This window comes from Cucurbita moschata, unplaced genomic scaffold, assembly GCF_002738365.1.
Source record: "Cucurbita moschata cultivar Rifu unplaced genomic scaffold, Cmos_1.0 Cmo_Scf00047, whole genome shotgun sequence".
Classification (NCBI taxonomy): domain Eukaryota; kingdom Viridiplantae; phylum Streptophyta; class Magnoliopsida; order Cucurbitales; family Cucurbitaceae; genus Cucurbita; species Cucurbita moschata.
Genome location: NW_019268563.1, coordinates 691,706 through 715,336, shown reverse-complemented (window position 1 = coordinate 715,336; position 23,631 = coordinate 691,706). Strand labels below are relative to the sequence as shown.

Sequence of the window (23,631 nt, the reverse complement as noted above, 5' to 3'; positions counted from 1 at the left end):
TTTCTTCGCCGTTTATTTTTTGTCGACGTGTTTTGCCAAAGTCGACACCTCTCGTGCGAGTCCTCTTTTCAATTATATGATAGAGATCATTCTAAGATTATCTGGTTGTTTGATGTTTGTAGGTATTACTGTGGGGGTTGTGGTCGGTAATCACCAAGCATTTCGCCAGTGGCATTGGGTTAACTTTGTGTTCTAGGAGGAAGTCCATCCCAAGTACCACGTCGAAGTCGTCCATACGAACCACGACAAGGTCCATTTCTCCTGACCTGGCTCATAATTTCAAGGGGACTCTTTTGGAGACTCCCACAATAGGTAAGGCCTCGGAGTTGACAACTTTCATTCTTTAGGGGTCCTTTTCTATGTGTGTCCCAATCTTTGGACTTCTTGGTCGGCGATGAAGTTATGGGTTGCACCTGAGTCTATCAAGGTGCTCTTGCTCAGTCATGAGTTTATTGCTGCGTCTATGAACATAAGCCCTTTTTGTATTATCTCCTTTAGGTCGACCTTCCGTTGGAGGGCTGACAAGAATTTAAGCGCACCCATTCGGGGGTTGTCTTGATCTTCCCTCTTGTCTTGTGTAGTCTCGACTCTTGTATCGTTTCTCTCTTGAATGGACACTTGGAGTACATTGAGAGAGGCCCGATGAGGACAATAGAACATTTTGTGGGGGCCTTTACACAACAGGCACTGTAAAGGTGTCGTCGGGTAGTTGTTATGACGGTAAGGTCCTCGAGATATCCCCGCTTAATTATTCTGAGGAGGTCTATCTGCCCATCCATTTGGTCTGTCGTTATTTCCATTTGGCCTATTGGGACCTTTGTTTCGATGACTCTGCAGCTTATATGCTTTGCCCCTAGTGTTTGGGGGGGTTTTTGTTGTTTTTCTTTTGAAACTTGATTCGCTTCCAAAGTCTAGGAGTCTTTCGGTGCTGACAATTGCAGTAGCTAGGTCTTAAACCTTTTCTCGTATATTTTTGTTTTGGCCCAGGTTGCAACCCATTTATGAAGAGGAATGTCTTGTCTTTCCCTGACATGCCCCTAATATCCAACATCAAGGTCGAGAACTGCCTGAAATATTCTCTTATGCTTCTAGTTTGTTTTAGTGCTAGCAGTTTTCCCTTGCTATGTATTCTACGTTTTTGGGGAAGAATTGGTCCCTCAACTCTCTCTTGAGGTCTTCCCACGAGTCGATGGTGCATAATCCATTTTCAATGTCTTGCACCTTCAAACGTCACCAAAGCTTTGTATCGTCTATGAGATGCATTGTGGTTGCTGTAACTTTTACGTCTTCGGTACAGCAGTCTCCTGTTGCTTTGAAATACTATTCGACGTCGAAGATAAAGTTCAACTCTTTGGCGTCCCGATTCTCTTTGAAGGCTCTGGGGTCTCGGAACTTCAGTTTGTTGGGTCTTGTCTGAGTTTGCCCTGAAGTGACGTTCTCCACGGCTTTCATGGTCACCCCAATACGAGTGTTCATCTCAACCATCTTTTCTTGGACGGCATCGATCGTTATTTTGAATTCATCAGCTAATCCATTAAATAACTTCATCATGGTATTTTGTAGCTCGTCGAACTCTTCGCTATGTCCCTCTTTGTACGCGATAGAGCTATTGGGGCTACCAGCAGGTCTTGAGTTACTCGTAGGAGCAACTCTTTCTTCGAGCGAGTCCATTTGGAACATTAGTTCTTTGATTGGCAACCCATCCATGCGGTTGCCCATTGCGTCGAGCCTCAACTTTTTAATTCAATTCTGTCACTCGTGCTTCCAGGAAGCAGATGGTGTTAGGGACTTATTTGAGGAACAGCATTTCCTCCTCTATCAAAGTAAGTCGGTCGACTTGTGATTTGGGTGTCGACTTTGTCGTCGACATGGTTTCGGTCCTTAATATGTCACAGAGCTAACAAAACTCTGATACCACTTGTCACAATCGCACTTTGATGGCGACAGACTTGCGATTGTGCGGCACTCACTTTCCACCAATAAGTGAGTTAAGCCTATTCGTTCTTGTGTCACCTACGGCCAAGCGACGTATGCTCGAGCCTCTCACCCTGGTTCAAGAAGAAAATTTTAGAAAACAGGGGTAGAGAGATTTTGAAAGATTGTTTTGAAAGCAAGATTTGAAAAATTGAAATTAGTGTTATATGGGAAGGTAAGCAAAAGGCAACAACAATGGCTTACTCGGGTAGGGAGAAGTTGACAACTAGTCATAACCCCTTATAGTATATTTTGAGAGTGGATCTTCGAGAACTCCTTCCGCTATTGCTGCACACCAACCCCGACGGGATTTGATGCCATCCTAGGCCGATTGCGCAGTGCGCTTGGTGGATAGAGACGCTAGCATCTTTAAAGGCACAGACAACCGCAGTGTAGGTTGCCGCGCATCATAATCATATCATTTTGTAAACACTTCACAGTGATATCATTTCCATATGCATGTCTTAGCAATGTTGTTTCCTAAACTTGTCATAGTCTATCATCTTTATACATCTCATAATTGTATCATTTCATGAATATATCTTAGTCATATCGTTTCCATATTCATATCCTAGCCATATCGTTTCCTAAGCTTCTCATAGTCTTATCGTCCTTATACATCTCAAAATCGTATCATTTCATGAACAAACATTAGTCATATTGTTTTCCAACATATCCTAAATCATATCATTTCATGAATGTATCCTAGTATTACCGCTACAAGACGCATCCTAACCATATCGTTTCATGAACGTATCCTAGTCATATCGTTATAGGAACGTATCCTAACCATATCGCTCTATCAATCTATCATAATCATATTCTTTTCTATACACAACCTAACCATATTGCTATGTCAATCATATTTTAGTCATATCGTTACATTACGTTTATTGCATCCTTCTCGTATCCTATCTCACCCGTATCATCGAACACATCATGACGTAAGAGTTATAATATCATTCACATATCATAACACATACATAACATATCATAGTCATATCAATTCATAAACAATTCACACATATCAAGTTTATGATACTTACAGAACCATAGGGTACATGTCAGCATCAAATATAACCATGCCGATAGTAAGACCACTTACCAAATTGGCTTAGGCTGGTGTCACCAATTTATCTTAAGAAAGTTCGATTTTTTCCTTTGTATCCAAGTCAACCTATATGAACCAGGACATCAATTTCAATTTCAATTCTCTAAATTTTACAATAGTCCACATGTTAAACTTCATGTGAGCCGTATAGACTTTATGGGTACAATTTATATAATTCTATTTTCATTAAAGATATTATTTTCTATTATTACTGTTTTATAGAAAATATTGTCATCGTTATATTAAAAAATTTAATAGAGTTTTTTTGACATAATATTTCCTCAATTTTATCACCAAATCTTTTCTTTTACTCTATATTTACTCAGTTAAATTTAAACTTCCCTTCCCTTTTCATTTCTGTATTTATTTTAATTCTTTCACCAAATCAACCCTTCTGTTTAGATTCTTTAACTCATCAGAATTCTTTATTTCTTACTAGCTTAATGTTTATTTCAAATTCTAAATTATTCCTACAAACATTTCATACAAAAAAAAAATTGAATTGGCTACTTACTCTTGGTCGATGTTTGGGGTCTCGGTTCTTCAGCTTCAAGTATCTGAATTATTACAAATTTTCTTTGGTGGCTCCTTAGAATATCTAGTGTAACGACTCAAAATTTTCTACTTAATTTAAGGTCGCTACTGTATACATACCATAAACATTGAATGCGGAAGACTTCATTTAAATTCCATAAAACATAACCTTTAACTTAAAACACAACCATGGACTTACGTGTTTCGAAAACATCTTTAAAACGACACAACAAAAGACTCGAAATCAAATAAACAAGCGTTTAAGTTTAAAACATCCTATTCTATCCTAAGTCTAAGAAATAAATGCCACTATCCTATGCATGTGCCATGATCTCGAGTTGCGATGCCATCGTCAGCCATACAGGAATGCCTTGCCTTAACAATGTAGTAGCACATGACTTGAGTATTTAAAGAAATACTCAGTAAGTGACTCCACTATTGGGGTTAAATGCAACAATCACATGCAATGAAATGATGAGACCTATCTTTCGTTTCATTTCGTTTCGTTTCGTTTTCCCTACGGTGTAATCCTAACAGGTAATCGTGGACGTGTACCATATACTCTACACGCAGCCCATACGTGCGAGTATGGGCTCACCAGCTAGTTCGCACACCGCTGGGCCACTGTCCCTAGCCGGTGGGCATGCTCTGGGGGCCCACCGGGACCCGTTAAAACTAAAACCGTCACGGCAGCGCTATGCAGGTCATAACGATCGTTGTCCTACCATTTGGATGTACGCGTCCGTACCCTCGTGATGGGATAGGGGTATCCCCCCAAATGCATGATCACACAATATGCATGAGGTCCCACTAGTCCTACAGCCATCATTTAATGAACATAACCCCGTGTCACGTTTTCATGCTTACATGTGATTCTCATTCTCATTTCGTTACATCATACATATTCCTAGCAGGGTTATGTATCATGCAATTTACCGTATTTCATGTCATACAATTCATTCAGTTACATTTCAATATTCATACAACAAGCCATAATCGTACAAGGGCCACACATCGTCACATGCATTCATATCACATCAACTAAGCAGCTTAAATAACATACATTCACATTCACATGATTTCGTACGTAAGCACAACAATCTAGCATACAATGTATCATATCATAACCAAGTCATAACGTAAATACTTCATAGTCATATCGTTCTCTAACTTACCATAGCCTTAACGTTCTTATACCTATCACAGACATATCATTACGTGACGTACCTTAGTCATATCATCACAAGAACGTACCCTAACGCTATCGTTCTATCAATCTATCACAAACCTATCCCTTTCTACCCATAACCTAACCATATTCTTTCATCAATCTCTCCTATCCATAGCACTCCGGTATGTAACCTAACTCTAACGTTTCATGAACGTATCTTACTCCTATCGTTACATTTCGTTTTGTGCATCCTTCTCGTACCCTATCTCAAACATATCCTTGAGCACATCGTACCATAATTATTATCATACAAGCCACATATTATAACATAACATAACATATAAGAAGCATATCGATCAACAAACAATTCACACATATCAATATATATGACACGTGCAGAACCACAGGGCACGTGTCAACATCAAATATAACCATGCCGATAGTAAGGTCACTTACCTGGTTAGCTTAAGACGTGATATATTCTTAATGAAAGTTCGATTCCGTCGTTATCCTTGATGAAAGTCCATTGAACTCCAAGTCAACCTATGTGAGCCCATGACATCAGTTTCAAGTTTGAACTCTATAAATTTATTTCTCTAATTTATGTTGACCCATGTGTTATACTTCATGTGAACGTTAGAGTCTTTGCTTGAGCTAGGTGTTGAAATATTTATATATGTTTGTTATAGTATTATTTTCATACAAACCATTTAATACTCATTAAAATTTCCCAGATATTCTATTTTCTCTGATGGTGTTTAATACCTTTTAACATTTTCCAGATAATTTTCAATTATATTCAAAGTCTTCCCTCTCTGTCTCTTAACTGTGTTTTCTTTCTCTTAATTATCTCTCTGTTTGAGAATGACATTTAATGTCATTAAATAAAATAAAAGAAAAACTACTGACCTTTCAAATGCAATATCTCTTTTTAGCAAAATATCTCTTTCTACCAAAACAAAACTTAATCTGAACCCTTTTTGTGCTTGTTTTTGGAGGAGAGAAGAAATTCTGATTGGTTAAATCTGTTTAATCCCTTCTTTTCAATTACTTCTGGCCAATTTAATCGATTCTATTTTGTTTCTGCTATTGATCATGACGTATCTTTCTAATTAAATTGCTAAATAAAACTAAATAATTGGATAAAAGAAAAGAAGATTTGAGATATAACTTATGGAGAAATCTCAAATCATTCTCCCCTCTCCCATGTAAATCTTGATCATCTCTGTCAACCCATGAGAGGTGAACTCAACACCCCTATTTGTACACAGACAATGAATAAAATCTCGAGTCTCTTTCTCAACAAGATTTTTATAATTATTGAAGATAGTAAAGACTTCAAATTTTTCAGCAAGAAAATATATCAACATCTTACGGCTATAATCATCAATAAAGCTTATAAAATATCTCTTCCTACTGTTGGAAAGAGNGTACCAATTGTAGCCTTTGTGTTGCTCTCCATAAACTTCTCCTTGGAAATGCGTCCCTATGGTGCTTTCCCACCATGCAATCAGTGTATATTTTAGATGATGCCTTCAATTGGGGTAACCCTAACACAAGATTTTTATAATTATTGAAGATAGTAAAGACTTCAAATTTTTCAGCAAGAAAATATATCAACATCTTACGGCTATAATCATCAATAAAGCTTATAAAATATCTCTTCCTACTGTTGGAAAGAGGTTTGTGGGTCCATAGACGTTTGCATGTACCAATTGTAGCCTTTGTGTTGCTCTCCATAAACTTCTCCTTGGAAATGCGTCCCTATGGTGCTTTCCCACCATGCAATCAGTGTATATTTTAGATGATGCCTTCAATTGGGGTAACCCTAACACCATTTTCTTATGTTGCAATGTTTTCAAACCCTTGAAACCTATGTGTCTATATCTAGGGTGCCAAAGATGAGTGTTATTTTTTATAATTGTTTGGAAACAAGTGGCAGTTTGTGTCGTGATTCTTGTAAGTAATATGAGCATCCTATTTGTAGACTTTGTTGCTTGTGTAATAAATCTCTTCTTGGGATGATAGATTTTTGCGCTCTCCAAGTTCTATCAAAACAGATACACCTCTTTCTTGGAATTGCCAAAGACTTATTAGATTGTTTTTCAACTCAGGTATATAGAAAAGATCAGTGATTACCTGAGTGACTCCATCAATTTGCAACCTAATGTTTCCTTTTCCAAACACAATCTTAAAATTATTTCAAGTTTCACAAATTGTCAAAATTAGTCATCAAGATCTGAGAATCATTCCTTGTTTGCACACATATGATTACTCCACCGAAGTCAAGGAACCAAACATCTTCCCTTATTGATTGAGCTCCACATATTACATCAACAACATTTTTTCTTCCTCCTCAAGCTCAGCATAATTTGCTTCCTTCTCTCACTGAGGACACTGATATTTAAAATGTCCTAATTGATGACACTTATAACATTCCACTGTAGACTTATTGAATGGATGTCTACCTCTTCCTCTTCCACTACCTCTTCATCGAAAAGCTTCACGAGCTCAATTACCTCCTCTTCCACGAATTCTATTTTCGTATGTCACTTTTAGTACTTGTTCATCACCATTCAATCTTTGCTCATGTATCAACAAGGTGCTTTGCAATTCATCAAGAGATAAATGTCAATGTTATTAGATTTTTCAATCGAACATATAACATAGTCAAACCTTGAGGTCATTGATCTCCATATTTTTTTTTCAATAATCACCTCTTGTTTCATGTTTTCAACATGTTTTCAAAATATGCATCAATACTCTCAACCTCTTTCATCTGTGCTCTTTTGAGTCTTGTAGAATCCTGGTACTTCTGCTTCATAGAGTCCCAAATTTGATTTTAAGGATGGTTTCCATAATAGTTTAATCAATTGCTTGGAACAAATATTTCTTAACTTTTAAGTCTTTCAGCTTCTGGTATGCAATTGTTTTTTGTTGTGTTTATGTAATCTCCACTCCTTCTGCTGCAGCAGGGATTCCGGTCTCCACCAAATACCAATATTCCTTTGAGTGAAGAAAAATTTTCATACGGATAGACTAATGATCATAGCGGCCATCAAACTTAGGAATTGTCGGTTGAACGAAATTGTTTTTCGCTGCCATACTTTGAATCTTTTTCAGCTCACTCTTTTTTTTCTTAAGAAAACTATAGTTTCTTTTCACAGTCAAGTCAAGCCTTGTGATGTGGCTCTGATCCCAAATGTAATGAACACACAAAACTCACCCAGAGGAAATTTCAAAATCAATTGCATTAAAAAACAATATAACTTGGTGGCTTTTATAGGCCTTACAAGGAGCTTAAATTAGTTAAAAGATGAAGATGACAAACTCTAAAAATAATAAATTAACAACCCACTAAATGATCGAGCCGTCCTAACATCCCTAAAGAAATGATTTAATATGACCATCTTTAATGAGGATGGCTATGGAAAATGAAGTGAATTTTGAAATGTCTAAGGGCAAGAAAGTACCAATATTGTAACTTAAAATAACTCCATCAAAGTCTTCCCTAAAACACTAACAATAGAAAATGCGATCTCTAATAAGAATAATGTATGTTCGCATGAAGTTTAACACATGGACCATTTTAAAATCTAGAGAGTTAGTTTTGCAGAAGTTTCAACATGAAATTGATGTCATTGGCTCACATAGGTTGACTTGGATTTCAAATGACAAAATTGAACATTACACGAAAGTGAACTTACTGTTGGAGTTAGATGATTGGATGATGTATGTTGGAGTTAGATGATTGGATGATGTATGTTGGAGTTAGATGATTGGATGATGTATGATGGCACATGCCTCGTGACCCCTGCAAGCACCATAATATTTTATGCTATGCTTGTGTGCTTTATGTATTGAAATGTGATGTTATGTTATGTATGTATGTCATATCCATTATATCATGTTATAACTGAAATGAAATGCTAGGTAAGAAATATTATGTTCTGCCATGTAAAAATTACGTAAACGGATTATATGATGTTTACAATCTATACATAATTCATGTATGGAATGTGTTATAGATGAAATGAGGAAACCAATGATGTTTATGCTATGTTTTGAATCTAAATGATGGAGACCTCATGCATGTTGTGTGTCACATGCATCAGGATAGTTTTCGTTATGTTCTGTTAGTATGGATGCGTATCTTCGATATTTATGTTTGCCAGGATATCATTCGAGCCTTTCCTTTTTTGTGGCATCTGGCTATGTGTAATGCATTAAGCCCAATCATGTCAGGCCCATGGGGTACGTATATGAGCCTGCTTGGTGGGTCCATATGCGTGTATGTGGGCCATGTGTGGGTTAGTACCACACATCTAACCTTGCCTGAAACTAAAAAGAGTTCAAAGTTATGTGATAGTTTTAAGATAGTTCCTAATCATGTTATGCGTGTGATTGCATTGCTAAACCCAACAATAGGATGACTTACTAAGTATTTCAGAAAATACTTAAGCCACGTGCTACCCTTACATTTTTCAAGTAAAGATAAAACGTTCCTGCATGAATGATGGTGAATGTTGTAATAATCATAGAAGTCAAAATAGAGATGTAGTATGCATTTATTTTCATTTAGAAGTTGATAAGGGGTTTATTTCATTTTTCATATTCAAAGACTATTTATTACAAATTTCTTGTTTTGAATTAAATTGGTAAGTCATGACTTCATTTTAAAATGTTTATTATAAACTTTTGCCTAGTGTGGCAACGCAAATTAAGATTAAATAATTCCCAAAAATTCAAACATTTGAAGTCAAATTGATTGGGGAGTTTTAGCCATTTATGCACGGGAATTGCATATCCAAGTTATTTATAAAGGTTAATAAATACAATAATACATTCAATAATAACAATATTTGTTGTCTATATGTATGACTTTTAAGCAGCCTTGATGAATAAAGTCTCATGGTCTTCATATGTGTCCATGATAGACTGCGTGAGACATTCTAGCCAGATTTAAAACTATTTTATTGAAATCTTTAAAGATAAATGGTGAAGAATTCAAAGTTTGAATTTCATTCATTTTCTTCCATGACTCGATAATCAACTCTTTTATATATCTTCGCGCTTCATGTTTGGAGGTATCTATGTCATTCATAAAACATTGAATGGTTGTAGCGGCTTCACCTCTTTTTACTTCATCCTATGGTTTAGAAAACATTATTGTTAAGTTGTAGCGGCTTCAACACCTTATGGCTGTAATCATTAATAAACCTTATGAAATATTTATTGTTAGGTTGTAGCGGCTTCAACACCTTATGGCTGTAATCATCAATAAACCTTACGAAATATCTCTTCCTACTGTTGGAAAGATGTCTGATGGGTCCATAGACGTTTGTATGTACCAATTGTAGCCTTTGTGTTGCTCTCCCTAAACTTCTCTTTGGAAAAGCGTCCCTATATTGCTTTCCCACCATGCAATTAGAGCATATTTTAGATGATGCCTTCAATTAGGGTAACCCTCACACCATTTGCTTATGTTACAATGTTTTCAAACCCTTGAAACTTAGATGCCTGTATCTAGGGTGCCAAAGTGCCAAAGATGAGTGTTATTTTTTATACTTGTTTGGAAACAAGTAGTAGTTTGTGTCATGATTCTGGTAAGCAATATGAGCATCCTATTTGTTGACTTTGTTGTTTGCATAATAAACCTTAGTCATCAATTTGCAACCTAATGTTTCCTTTTCCAAACATAACCATCTTAAAATTATTTCAAGTTTCAGAGATTGTCAAAATTAGTCATCAAGATCTAAGAATCATTCCTTGTTTACACACATATGATTACTCCACCGCGAGTCAAGGAACCAAACATCTTCCCTTATTGATTGAGCTCCACATATTATATCAACAACATTTCTTCTTCCTCCTCAAGCTCAACATAATTTGCTTCCTTCTTTCTGAGGATACTGATATTTAAAATGTCCTAATTTATGACACTTATAACATTCCACTGTAGATTTGTTGAATGGATGTCTACCTCTTCCTCTTCCACTACCTCTTCCTTGAAAAGCTTCACGAGCTCGATTACCTCCTCTTTCACTAATTCTATTTTCGTATATCACTTTTAGTACTTCCTCACCATTCCGTCTTTGCTCATGTACCAACAAGGTGCTTTGCAATTCATCAAGAGATAAAGTGTCTATGTTATTAGACTTTTGAATCGAACATATAACATAGTCAAACCTTGAGGTCATTGATCTTAAAATTTTTTATCAATAATCACCACTTGTTTCATGTTTTCACCATGAATTTTCATCTTATTTGCCATGGTGAGAGTTCAAGCAAAATATGCATCAATACTCTCACCCTCTTTCATTTGTGCTCTCTTGAGTCTTGTGAAATCCTGGTACTTCTGCTTCATAGAGTCCCAAATTTGATTTCAAGAATTGTTTCCATAATAGTTTAATCAATTGCTGCTTCATAGAGTCCCAAATTTGATTTCAAAGATTGTTTCCATAATAGTTTAATCAATTGCTTGGAACAAATATTTCTTAACTTTTAAGTCTTTCAGCTTCTGGTATGGTATTTTGTTGTTTTTTGTTGTGTTTATGTAATCTCCACTCCTTCTGCTGTAGGACGAATTTCGGTCTCCACCAAATACCAATATTCCTTTGAGTGAAGAAAAATTTTCATACGCATAGGCTAAATTGTCGGTTGAACGAAATTGTTTTCCGCTATCATACTTGGTGGCTTTTATAGGCCTTACAAGGAGCTTAAATTAGTAAAAGATGAAGATGACAAACTCTAAAAATAATAAATTAACAACCGGCTAAATGATTGAGTGGACCCAATGTCCCTAAAGAAATGATCTAATACGACCCTCTTTAACGAGGATGGCTATGGAAAATGAAGTGAATTTTGAAATGTCAAGGGCAAGAAAGTACAAATATTGTAACTTAAAACAACTCCATCAAAGTCTTCCCTAAAACACTAACAATAGAAAATGGGATCTTTAATAAGAATAATGTATGTACATACGTATGGACATAGATAAACATTTCAAGACTTTAATCATACAAAATCTCTAATGTTCGCATGAAGTTTAACACATAGATCATTTTAAAATTTAGAGAGTTAGTTTTGCAAAAGTTTCAACTTGAAATTGATGTTATTGGCTCACATAGGTTGACTTGGATTTCAAATAACAAAATTGAACATTCATTAAAGATAAATTGGTAACACCAACCTAACCTAATTAGGAAAGTGACTTTACTGTTGGAGTGAGATGATTGTATGATGTATGATGGTGCATGCCTCGTGACCCCTGCAGGCACCATAATATTTTATGCTATGCTTGTGTGCTTTATGTATTGAAATGTGATGTTATGTTATGTATGTATGTCATATCCATTATATCATGTTATGACTGAAATGAAATGCTAGATAAGAAATGTTATGTTCTGCCATGTAAAAATTATGTAACGGATTATATGATGTTTACAATCTATACATGATTTGTAATAGCCTAAAAATAAATAAAGAAATAAACAAATAAAAATAATTATAAAATAGTTAAAATAATAATAATAAATAAATTTAAAAAAAAAAACAACATTTCCCCACTCCTCTCCACTAACCTCTCATCCCTTCCCACAATTATCTCTCCTCAACCCATCCCTGGGGCTGAAAGTAACAAGTCACAAAAAGAAACATAAAAACAATAATGGTCAGATTTACTCGAGGAGAAAAAAAAAACGAGAATGGCCTTTATGCAGGTGAGATTCACGGGAGATTTACGTGAAGATAGATCTTATCATCGATAAGGTATATATTAAAACTTCATTTTCTTTTATCTTGTTTTTTTAGAAATCACATCAAATTATAGTTAGATTTTCATTGAATTATTACAATGGTCTAGCTTTGAGTTAGAAACGAAATGTCAATCATTTATACGATTCCAATAAATCACGTCAGATTAATAATATTAGATTAAATTTTATTCATAGTCAAATGAATAGATTAAAGATAGAATGGCCAAAAAAACTTCTGAATAAGAAACACTCCATAAGAAATAGGAAACACTAAGATAAAGGAAAGATTTGGAAACAGGGATCTACTGAAAATTTGGAATACATGGGAACAAAATTAAAAGGCAAAAGATAAAAAAAAAATTAGGGAATTAAAAACCACAAACTAAATATGGAGGAAAAGGTAAATATAGAGGGTAAATAGAGAGGGTAGTAAAGCCTAGAATAACTTAAAATAACTTTATCTATTTCTTATAGAGCATTAACCATAAAAAATAAGATTTTTAATAAAAATATAATTATAGATATATAACATTTTAAGACTTCTAACCATAGACCAATGTAAATGAGAGAAATAATGTTGTAGAGTTCAAACCTAAAACTAATGTCATGGCTCATATAGGTTGACTCGGATTTCAAAGGACGAAATCGAACTTTAAGTAAAGATATATTCGTGACAACGACTTAAGCTAGCCAGGTAAGTGACCTTACTATCGGCATGGTTATATTTGATGTTGACACGTGCCTGTGGTTCTGCACGTGTCATATATATTGATATGTGTGAATTGTCTGTGGATTGATATGCTTCCTATATGTTATGTTATGTTATAATATGTGGTTTGTATGATAATAATTATGGTACGATGTGCTCAAGGATATGTTTGAGATAGGATACGAGAAGGATGCACAAATTGAAATGTAACGATAGGAGTAAGATACGTTCATGAAACGTTAAGGTTAGGTTACATACCAGAGTGCTATGGATAGGAGAGATTGATGAAAGAATACGGTTAGGTTATGGGTAGAAAGGGATAGGTTTGTGATAGATTGATAGAACGATAGCGTTAGGGTACGTTCTTGTGACGATATGACTAAGGTACGTTACGTAATGATATATCTGTGATAGGTATAAGAACGTTAAGGCTATGGTAAGTTAGAGAACGATATGACTATGAAGTGTTTACGTTCTGACTTGTTTATGATATGATACATTGTATGCTAGATTATTGTGCTTAAGTACCTAGTTATGTGAACGTGAATGTATGTTATGTATGCTTTTAGTTTGATGTGATGTGTAATGCATGTAACGATATGAGGTCCTCGAATGATTATGGCATGTTTGTATGGAATATGTGAATGTGAACCGCCTGAATTGTATGACATGAAACATGGTAAACTGTCTGGAACCATAATCCCAATAGAAATGTGTATGAAATGTGAAATGAAAATGAGAATGACATGAAGCCTGGATCGTAATAGGGGGGCTATGGTCATTAAAGATAAATGTAGAAATAGGGGGACCTAATGCATTATGTGTGTTCATGCATCTGGGGGATACCCCCATCCCATCACGAGGGTGCGGACGTGTACATCCAATGGCAGGACAACGATCATTATGCATTGTATAGCGCTGCCGTGACGGTTCTAGTTTTAATGGGTCCCGACATAAGGGGCTCCTAGAGTATGCCCACCGGATAAGGACAGTGGCCCAGCGGTGCGCGAACTAGCTGGTGAGCCCATACTCGCACGTATGGGCTATGTGTAGAGTATATGGTACACGGCCACGATTACCCGTTAGGACAACACCGTAGGGAAAACGAAACGAAACGAAATGAAAGATAGGTACCATCATTTCATTGCATGTGATTGTTGCATTTAACCCCAATAGTGGGGTCACTTACTGAGTATTTTTGTAAATACTCAAGCCATGTGCTACTACATTTTTTAGGTTAAGGCAAGACATTCCTGTACGGCTGACGACGGCATCGCAACTCGAGATCATGACACATGCATAAGATAGTGGTATTTATTTTCTTAGACTTAGGATAGAATAGGATGTTTTAAACTTAAACGCTTATTTATTTTATTTCGGGTCTTTTGTTGTGTCGTTTTAAAGATGTTTTTGAAACACGTAAGTCCATGGCTATGTTTTAAGTTAAAGGTTATGTTTTATGGAATTTAAATGAAGTCTTCCGAATTCAATGTTTATGGTATGTATACAGTAGCGACCTTAAATTAGGTAGAAAATTTTAGGTCATTACATAATTCATGTATGGAATGTGTCATAGATGAAATGAGGAAACCAATGATGTTTATGCTATGTTTTAAATCTAAATGATGGAGACCTTATGCATGTTTGTGTGTCACGTGCATCAGGATAGTTTTCGTTATGTTCTGTTAGTATGGACGCGTATTTTCGATATTTATGTTTGCCAGGATATCATTCGAGCCTTTCTTTTTTTGTGGTGCCGGGCTATGTGTAATGCATTAAGCCCAATCATGTCAGGCCCATGGGGTACATATATGAGCCTGCCTGGTGGGTCCATATGCGTGTATGTGGGCCGTGTGTGTGTTAGTACCACACATCAAACCTTGCCTGGAACTAAAAAGAGTTCAAAGTTATGTGACAGTTTTAAGATAGTTCTTAATCATGTTATGCGTGTGATACCATTGCTAAACCCAAGAGTAGGATGACTTACTAAGTATTTTAGAAAATACTTAAGCCACGTGCTACCCTTACATTTTTCAAGTAAAGATAAAACATTTCTGCACGAATGATGGTGAATGTTGTAATAATCATGGAAGTCAAGATAGAGATGTAGTATGCATTTATTTTCATTTAGAAGTTGATAAGAGGTTTATTTCATTTTTTATATTCAAAGACTTTATTATAAATTTCTTATTTTGAATTAAATGGTAAGTCATGCCTTCATTTAAAAATGTTTATTATAAACTTCTGCATAGTGTGACAAAGCAAATTAAGATTAAATAATTCCAAAAACTTCAAACATTTGAAGTCAAATTGATTTGGGAGTTTTAAGCCATTTATGCACTGGAATTGCATATCCAAACTATTTATAAAGGTTAATAAATACAATAATACATTCATTAATAACAATATTTGTTGTCTATATGTATGACTTTAAGCAGCCTTGATGAATAAAGTCTCATGGTCTTCATACGTGTCCATCTATGTTGATAGTCATACGTGTCCATCTATGTTCATAGACTGTATGTTAGATTTAAAACTATTTCAATGAAATCTTTAAAGATAAATGATGAAGAATTCAAAGTTTGAATTTCATTCATTTTTTTCCATGACTCGATAATCAACTCTTTTATATATTTTTGCGCTTCATGTTTTGGAGGTATCTGTGTCATTCATATAATATTGAATGGCCGTAGCGGCTTCACCTCTTTTTACTTCATCCTATGGTTTAGAAAACATTATTGTTAGTATTGTTCGTTCACATGCTCAAAAATTATGAAACTAATAGCATACAAAAATATTATTTTAAAAAAATACCGTTGATGAAGCTTAGTCATTGGTGAGACAAAAGATCATAGATGAATGTCGAATTATATCAGGATGGTCTACCAAGCATTCCAAAATGTCTTTCATTATTGAGTTTGTGGCAAGGATGTAAGCATGAACGAGAACAAGAGCTCCCAAGGATGTGATCCATGCATTGTCTAAATACTCTTGAAATGAGGTTCGCATCCTATTCCCATGGATCAAAAAAAAAAAAGAATTCCATCAATCTATCTCTTGCAAAGTCGAGTTTCTGTCCGAGCTCAGTGCTCTTCCACCACCTTCGTACATACTAAATAAACCATTACAATATATTAAGTTCAATGTTTAAAAAAGAATTAGGTGAAAAATAATATAGAATATAACTTAAAGTTCTCTATGGAAACACTTCCTAGATTATATTTTCTTTTAAAAATACTTTTTTCGACAATTAAAAAATCATTTTAAATTGATAATTAATTAAACTTATTACATAGAAGTATATTTGAGGTCATCTTGATGTGTGGATTGGACAATATTAAAGTCTAACATGGCCAAATCTAACAACACTCGATTTGGTTAGGATTTTCTTCGATATAAATCGATGAACCATCTAATCTCCAATCTTGGCATTCTCGAATGAAGTGGGAGTTCGAGAGAATGCCTTCCCATAGTACAAATTATTTCATCACCACTCGATTTAAGGTATTTTGATAAATTTTGGATGGCAAAATGTCTAGCTTCATCCAATAGGCCATCACCTTCCATTGCTAAAAAGGAAGCTTAGTATAAGGATAATATTCCCATATCTTTCTCTTCACAAATACTATTAAAATTTTCTAACTCATCATTAAACTTCTCGAAGAAATTTGCATATAATCAAGGAGAAACATTATTTGATAGAACGGGATATAAGAATGGAATTTGAAAAAGAAATGGGTTACCTTCAGAGATATAATAGTCGTGTTGCCTTAAAATCCTAAAATGAAGAGTCGTGGCATATAAGTTGTTGTTCCACTCTAAATCCTTTCCACTCTGGAACTCTTCATTCATATTCTCTAACATTTGATTTATTTCTATTTGGAAGTGGTATGATAGTCCGAGCTTTTGCAGTTGGTCGACTAGCTCCAATTGTCTCAAACTATCTCCATCCAGTAACATTTTTTTGTTCAACAACATTTTCACTTTTCTTTTTAGCATATCTCTTCTATTTAAACTATTCTCTCCGTGAAATTAAATAATGACTTTGTTGTGGATAAATAGGTGAAAAATAATTCGAGAAAACATATTCATAATATACAAACTAAATTATATCGACACACTATCGTGAATTCACTCGTTAGCGATTCAACAAACTCATGCTTCTAAATAAGAGGTTGGTAATTTGTGTTAGGATCGATACTAGTTGTTAGCTCTGATACCAATTGTTTGGATCGCTCAATAACGCACACACTCGATCAAGATGAACACAAAGAACAGGAGAGAGAAAATACAAGGAGAAATATTGGCTAAAGGTTTTATATTGATGACTTCCGGTATTGTACAACAATAGAAAATGAAGAGAAGTACATTTTGAGAGTCTGACTAATGGGATATATATATAGTTTCAATTTACTAAATATGGCTTCCAAAGATTTAAACCGAGATATAATCTAACAAATATATCCCTATCAAATCTTTACCAAATCTCTCCCATGTATATCTTTATCATATCTTTACGGAATATCTTCCAAATATATCTCTACTAGGCATCAGGCTCCATATCCCAACAATCTCCCACTTGGAGACTGATCCAGTCAACCGCAACAATCTCAGACAGGTCCAGTCAACCGCAACAATCTCAGACAGGTCCAGTCAACCCCAACAATCTCCTACTTGGAGACAGGTCCAATCAACCCCAACAATCTCCCACTTGGAGACTAATCCAGTCAACCAAGAATTTCATTCTCAATCTGTATCATACCAATTGAGGCTTTGCACAACCTCAATGATCCAACATCAACACAAAATGTTTGCTGAATTTCTTGCACCCTCTATCTTCTCCAAACACATCACCATCTTCAACTAACCTCCGAGTAAAATGGTATCACCTTCTGTGTTTTGAATGATAGACCAGGTTCCTTGCCAACTGCATGACACTCTAACTATCTACCTGAAGAATCTTCTCGTGGTGCTTCTTGCCTAATTCTTCTAGATAGTCTGTCATCCATATCATCTCCTTTCCAGCTTCAGCTAATGCCACGTACTCAGCCTCAGCAGATGAAAGAGCAACACATTTTTTAAGCCTAGACATCCCATCATCCATTGCTTGCTCCCACTTAGTTGTATCCTCCAACTGTAGGGCCTCATCAAGGGGCTTTCGTTCCCCTTCATCAGTCACCAACCGATAGTGTAAAGAAGGTACATACCTATCTGGTAATCTGATGGCTCTGGATGATCTTTTCAACACCTGCTCAGGTGTCACTTGCTCGTCTTCCAGTTCTTCAGCAACAGTCTCAGGAGTTTCTTGAGTATCAGCTACAACATCACTAGGCGAATCTTTCAGCAACTCAACCTCAACTCCAACTTGCTTCACCTCTGGTTCCTCAGCAAGAGTCTTAGAAGTTTCTTGAGTATCCACTACAACATCACTATGTGAATCTTTCAGCAACTCAACCTCAACTCCCACTTGCTTCACCTCTAGTCTCAGCAAGAGTCTTAGGAGTTTCTTGAGTCTCCGCTACAACATCACTATATGAATCTTTCAGCAACTCAACCCCAACTCCCACATGATTCACCTCTAGTTTCTCAGCAACAGTCTCAGGAGTTTCTTGAGTATTCGCTACAACATCACTATGTGAATCTTTCAGCAACTCAACCTCAACTCCCACTTGATTCACCTCTGGTTTCTCAGCAACAATCTCAGGAGTTTCTTGAATATCTGCTACAAAATCACTATGTGAATCTTTCAGCAACTCAACCTCAACTCCCACTTGCTTCACCTCTGGTTTCTCAACAACAGTCTCAGGAGTTTCTTGAGTATCTGCTACAACATCACTCTGTGAATCTTTCAGCAACTTAACCTCAACTCCCACTTGCTTCATTGTCCCGGTACTTTTCTTCAATTCTCTAACAGTCTTTGTGAAGCTAACTCGTTTCTGTTTGCTCATAACGCAGTTCTCACAAGAACTCATAACAATCTCCGCATCAAATACACCTTGTTCATAGCCGACGGGTTTTCATACATATTTGACAGCGCCTTCAACAGGTCTGACGTTGTCTTCTCCTTAATAATGTTGAACGCCATGTTTCTGGATAGCGTCAACTGAATCAGCCCTAAGGCTGTCAATCCTTGAGCTTCCACTGTTTAGTGGTCATGGTATCCTGCTTCACCTCCAACAGAGGTTCGTGAAGATCTTTCTAGTACAGATAATCTTCAATCTGCATCTTCCAGAAACCGAAATCGGATCCATCGAACTTCTCAATTCCAATTTTTGAACTTTCCATCTTCACAGATCGTGGTGACTTTCACCTCGCTCTGATACCAGCTATTAGGATCGATACCAGTTGTTAGCTCTGATACCAATTGTTAGGATGGCTCAACAATGCACACACTCGATCAAGATGAACACAAAGAACCAGAGAGAGAAAATACAAGGAGAAATATTGGCTAAAGGTTTTATATTGATGACTTTCAGATATTGTACAATAACATAGAACGGAGAAGTACATTTTGAGAGCCTGACTAATGGTATATATATGGTTTCAATTTACTAAATATGGCTTCCAAAGATTTAAACGAGATATAATCTAACAAATATATCCCTATCAAATCTTTACCAAATCTCTTCCATATATATCTTTATCGTATCTTTATGAAATATCATCCAAATATATATCTACCATATCTAGGCATCAGGCTCCATATCCCAACAATTTGCAGACCGACGAACATAAAAAGTATTATAAACTTTTGTATCAACAGTCGATCGGTTAATCATTTGGAAAGGAACACAAACGTTAGGATGAGAAGAAATATTTCTTCGGAGGTATGAGTAGAAATGGAGGAAATATGAGGAAGATGGAGAAGACCCATTGTCACATTGTGAGCAAACAAATCTCTCTCAATTGCTTTATAACACAAAAGTGAAAGAAGTGTATTGCTATTATCTCTCCCAATTCCTTTTATAAATTAATGTTCTCATTTTCAAATAATTAGGAGAAAAACGTGTATTGATATTATCTCCAATCAATGATCCATAAAATTTTACAACAAAATGAAGTCGTGTCACTACTTCTCCTCCTCATCGGGCAAAGGCAACATGGTTTTGGAATCTTAATTTTTGTGGAAGGGCAAAAACTTTTCTTTAAAATATTTCATAAACGATATCATAAACTTAAAACAACGCTGAACTAACTTAAGGCTACTAAAAAGATATGAGTACCAATATTTTCATACTGGTTCTATGACTTCCATCACGACACTGTGATCCGTACATGGGTGTCTTACTTTTATTTGTAAAATAAGAGTAGCACGCTTGAGTACTTAATAAATACTTAGTAAGTAACTCATTATTGGGGTCAGAAAATGTGAACCCATGCTATATGGTGGGACATATCATTTTAAAACACCATGGCATGTCTTAAGCTGCTTTCCAGTTCAAGTAAGGTTGGATGTGTAGTACTTCTCTATACACGACCCACGCATGCACACATGAGCCCACCAACTAGGCTCGCATACCCCTAGACCTGACTTGTTGGGTTAGCACTCGCTAATCGGTTGCGGGATACAATGGAGAAATAGGGTCTACATAACATCATAATGAACATAAATGTTCTGGTTTTTCATTTATGTTATTATGTTATTAAATTTTAAATGTATTTATGAACATTTAAGTTTAGGATAATCTTTAAAGTGAATTATTAAAATGATTTTTTTCTATCTACAAAAGTCATGACGACATGCATAAAGTAGTGGTCTTATTTTAAAAGAAAAAGGAGTTGGTTACAATTTAAGTTCTACAGCAAAATTCTATTTTATTCCTTCACATTTTTTAGAACAAATATTATTTGCACCAGATTTCTTTAACGAGTGTAGGACTTTCGAAGTTGGCCTAGTAATAATCAATGTCTCCTTCCTCTCAGGCATCCGTGCATCTTTCATCCTTCATGAGATCATTAACAAGACCAAGAAAGTCGGCTACTACTAGTTATATGTATTTATAAGCATTGCTTTGTTCATCACTATTTTCCTTGTTTTCGTCCACATTTTAGTCACGCACAAACTCTTCACCATCAGAGTTGACAAAATCGCCTTGACCGCCACCACCTTCAATGATGTTGCTGCTGGATTTTTCTTACATTTTTTGCTATTAAACATAACCCTGCCAAAGGTGAAGGGCAATGGGTCATATTTTCGAGATTTGGATTCATGGTTTTCATGACAATGGTCACTAAATCTGAAACAATTTAGTTATTACGGGCGCCACAACCATCCCCGCCACCAACAACTCCTCACATATCCTTAATCAACTTAGTTCTTCGATAAGACAGAAGAAAGAGACTAATGTTACTTTTTTTTATGTTTCTTTTAGTAAGAGAAACGATCGTTTGTTTTTAACTTCTTGTTGAATAATACTTTTGAAGAGTACCATTCATGAACTTTTAATCAGCTGGGTAGCTGTGTTGCACCGTGACCCACTACTACTAACCATTGCTTGAAAGAGATATGTTTTGGTTTTATTTTCAACATCAATGCTTTTCAAAAAGAAATAAACGTGTGTTTGGATAAGTGGAGAAAAAAAATTGCATCAATTTTAACCATTTTAATTTCATCCATTTAAATTTAAAACTTAAATTAGTTGGACCATTTATACCATCCATAAAATTTTTATTTCAATTTTTCATTAGAACCATTTACAACATGCTTAAAGCCATCTACTACTCTATGATATACACTTCTTTGTTATATTTTTTTAAAAATAATATTGTGAGTAGAAACGAATATTATTTGCATTATAAATTTCTTCGATGGAGTACTTTCATTCTCGAATTAGTCGTTAATATTGGTTTGTTGTTTTTTATATTTTTCATTAGTCTCAAGTTGGATTTGTGCTTCATCTAATGCAGTTGATTGCAGGTCTTTCAAAATAAACCTTATCATAATCTTTATCTTCTTTTTCTCTCGCTTTGAGGTCACCTTCATCCATCGTAATATTTTGACGGGGCAAACAAGGTCAACTTCATTGTATTAATGGGCGTTACTTTGTCCATTACTGCTTTCCTTTGTTCTTGTCTCAAAATTCTCATAATAAGTAAAATCAACATGGCCGCTACTGTCTTCAACGAATCGCCGCTAGATCTTCCTCAAACTTTTTATTGTTTGTGGTAATAAAACTGAAGGCCACGAGGAACACAAGAATTTTTTATTATTTATTATAGTGAACCATTGGCTTTGAGTATGTATCTATCACAGTGACCCACATGGCTTTGAGCATGCGTAACATTTTAACAATGATTAATACATAAACTTAGATGAAAATTTTGTAAGTGGCTTGGAATGGTGTGACGATGATGGTTTTAGTCTCGACTATTGTCTCATATCACTGCAACATTGTTCGAAGTCTTTTTTTTTTTTTTACAACATTCTAACTAAATATCTACTCCAAAAACAAATAGTTCAAAGTAATATTACAATTTTTAAAACGAATAAGTGTATTTAAGAAACAAATGTCAAAGTTTAGGATATTTTTTTAGAATATATACCTTGAAATTATAAAATATGTTAACTATGACACATTAAAATATGTTATACTATGACACATTATTAATCAAGATCCAATCAGAAGATGTAGTTTTAAAAATGATTCTATGGATTCATCACTACTTTAAAAAATAAATTATATTTTTACCAAAAAAAAAGAAAGAGACTAAGTAAAAAAACAATTAGATAGAGGAATCCACCTGTAGATACCCATTGCTTCAACCCATTGCTTCAACCAATGAGTATATAAATAACCAAAGCGATTTTGAAGATAGGTTGGTTAAGAAAAACTTAAAAGGATTGAAAGTTATTATATACCGAAGTAAGGTAATCCATTTTTGTTTTTTTTTTTGTTTTCTGTGTTTCAATCATAAGAATTTCAAATTTAAGCATAATTTGTTTTGAGTCATTTATATTAGGTGGCCTCCGAATTATTTTCCTAGGAAACATGTGGGTTAGAAAAAAGTATTCCAAAAGAACTCGTGTTAGATTGTGGGGATAGTTTTCACTCTTATATGCGAGGGGAAGTAACGTGATCATGTCGTAGGAGAATATCGTGACCAACCTGTGCCGATTTTAGATTCTGAATCATGAATATGATTAATTACAATTTTATTTGCAATTGAGGGAGACGGAAGGTAAGAACAATAGCGGTACACGATTTCTCTTTTTCGTTGTTTGCCTAATATTATGTTTTAATTAAACGTTTTAGTTTTATGACTTTAATTTTACTTTGTGAGTAAATAAGCTCGACTTGCTCAAAGTGGGAGAAACCAAAAGTAAAATCTCAAGAGTTTGGGCTCAAAGTAGATAATATCGTAAAATTGTGAAGGT

The 23,631-nt window shown here is 35.2% G+C and overlaps 1 pseudogene; it reads right to left on the bottom strand.

Annotated features, from left to right (window-relative positions):
• Positions 1–1,320: 1,320 nt before the first annotated feature.
• On the bottom strand, positions 1,321–22,243 carry LOC111434923 (annotated as a pseudogene).
• Between the last annotated feature and the right edge of the window lie 1,388 nt (positions 22,244–23,631).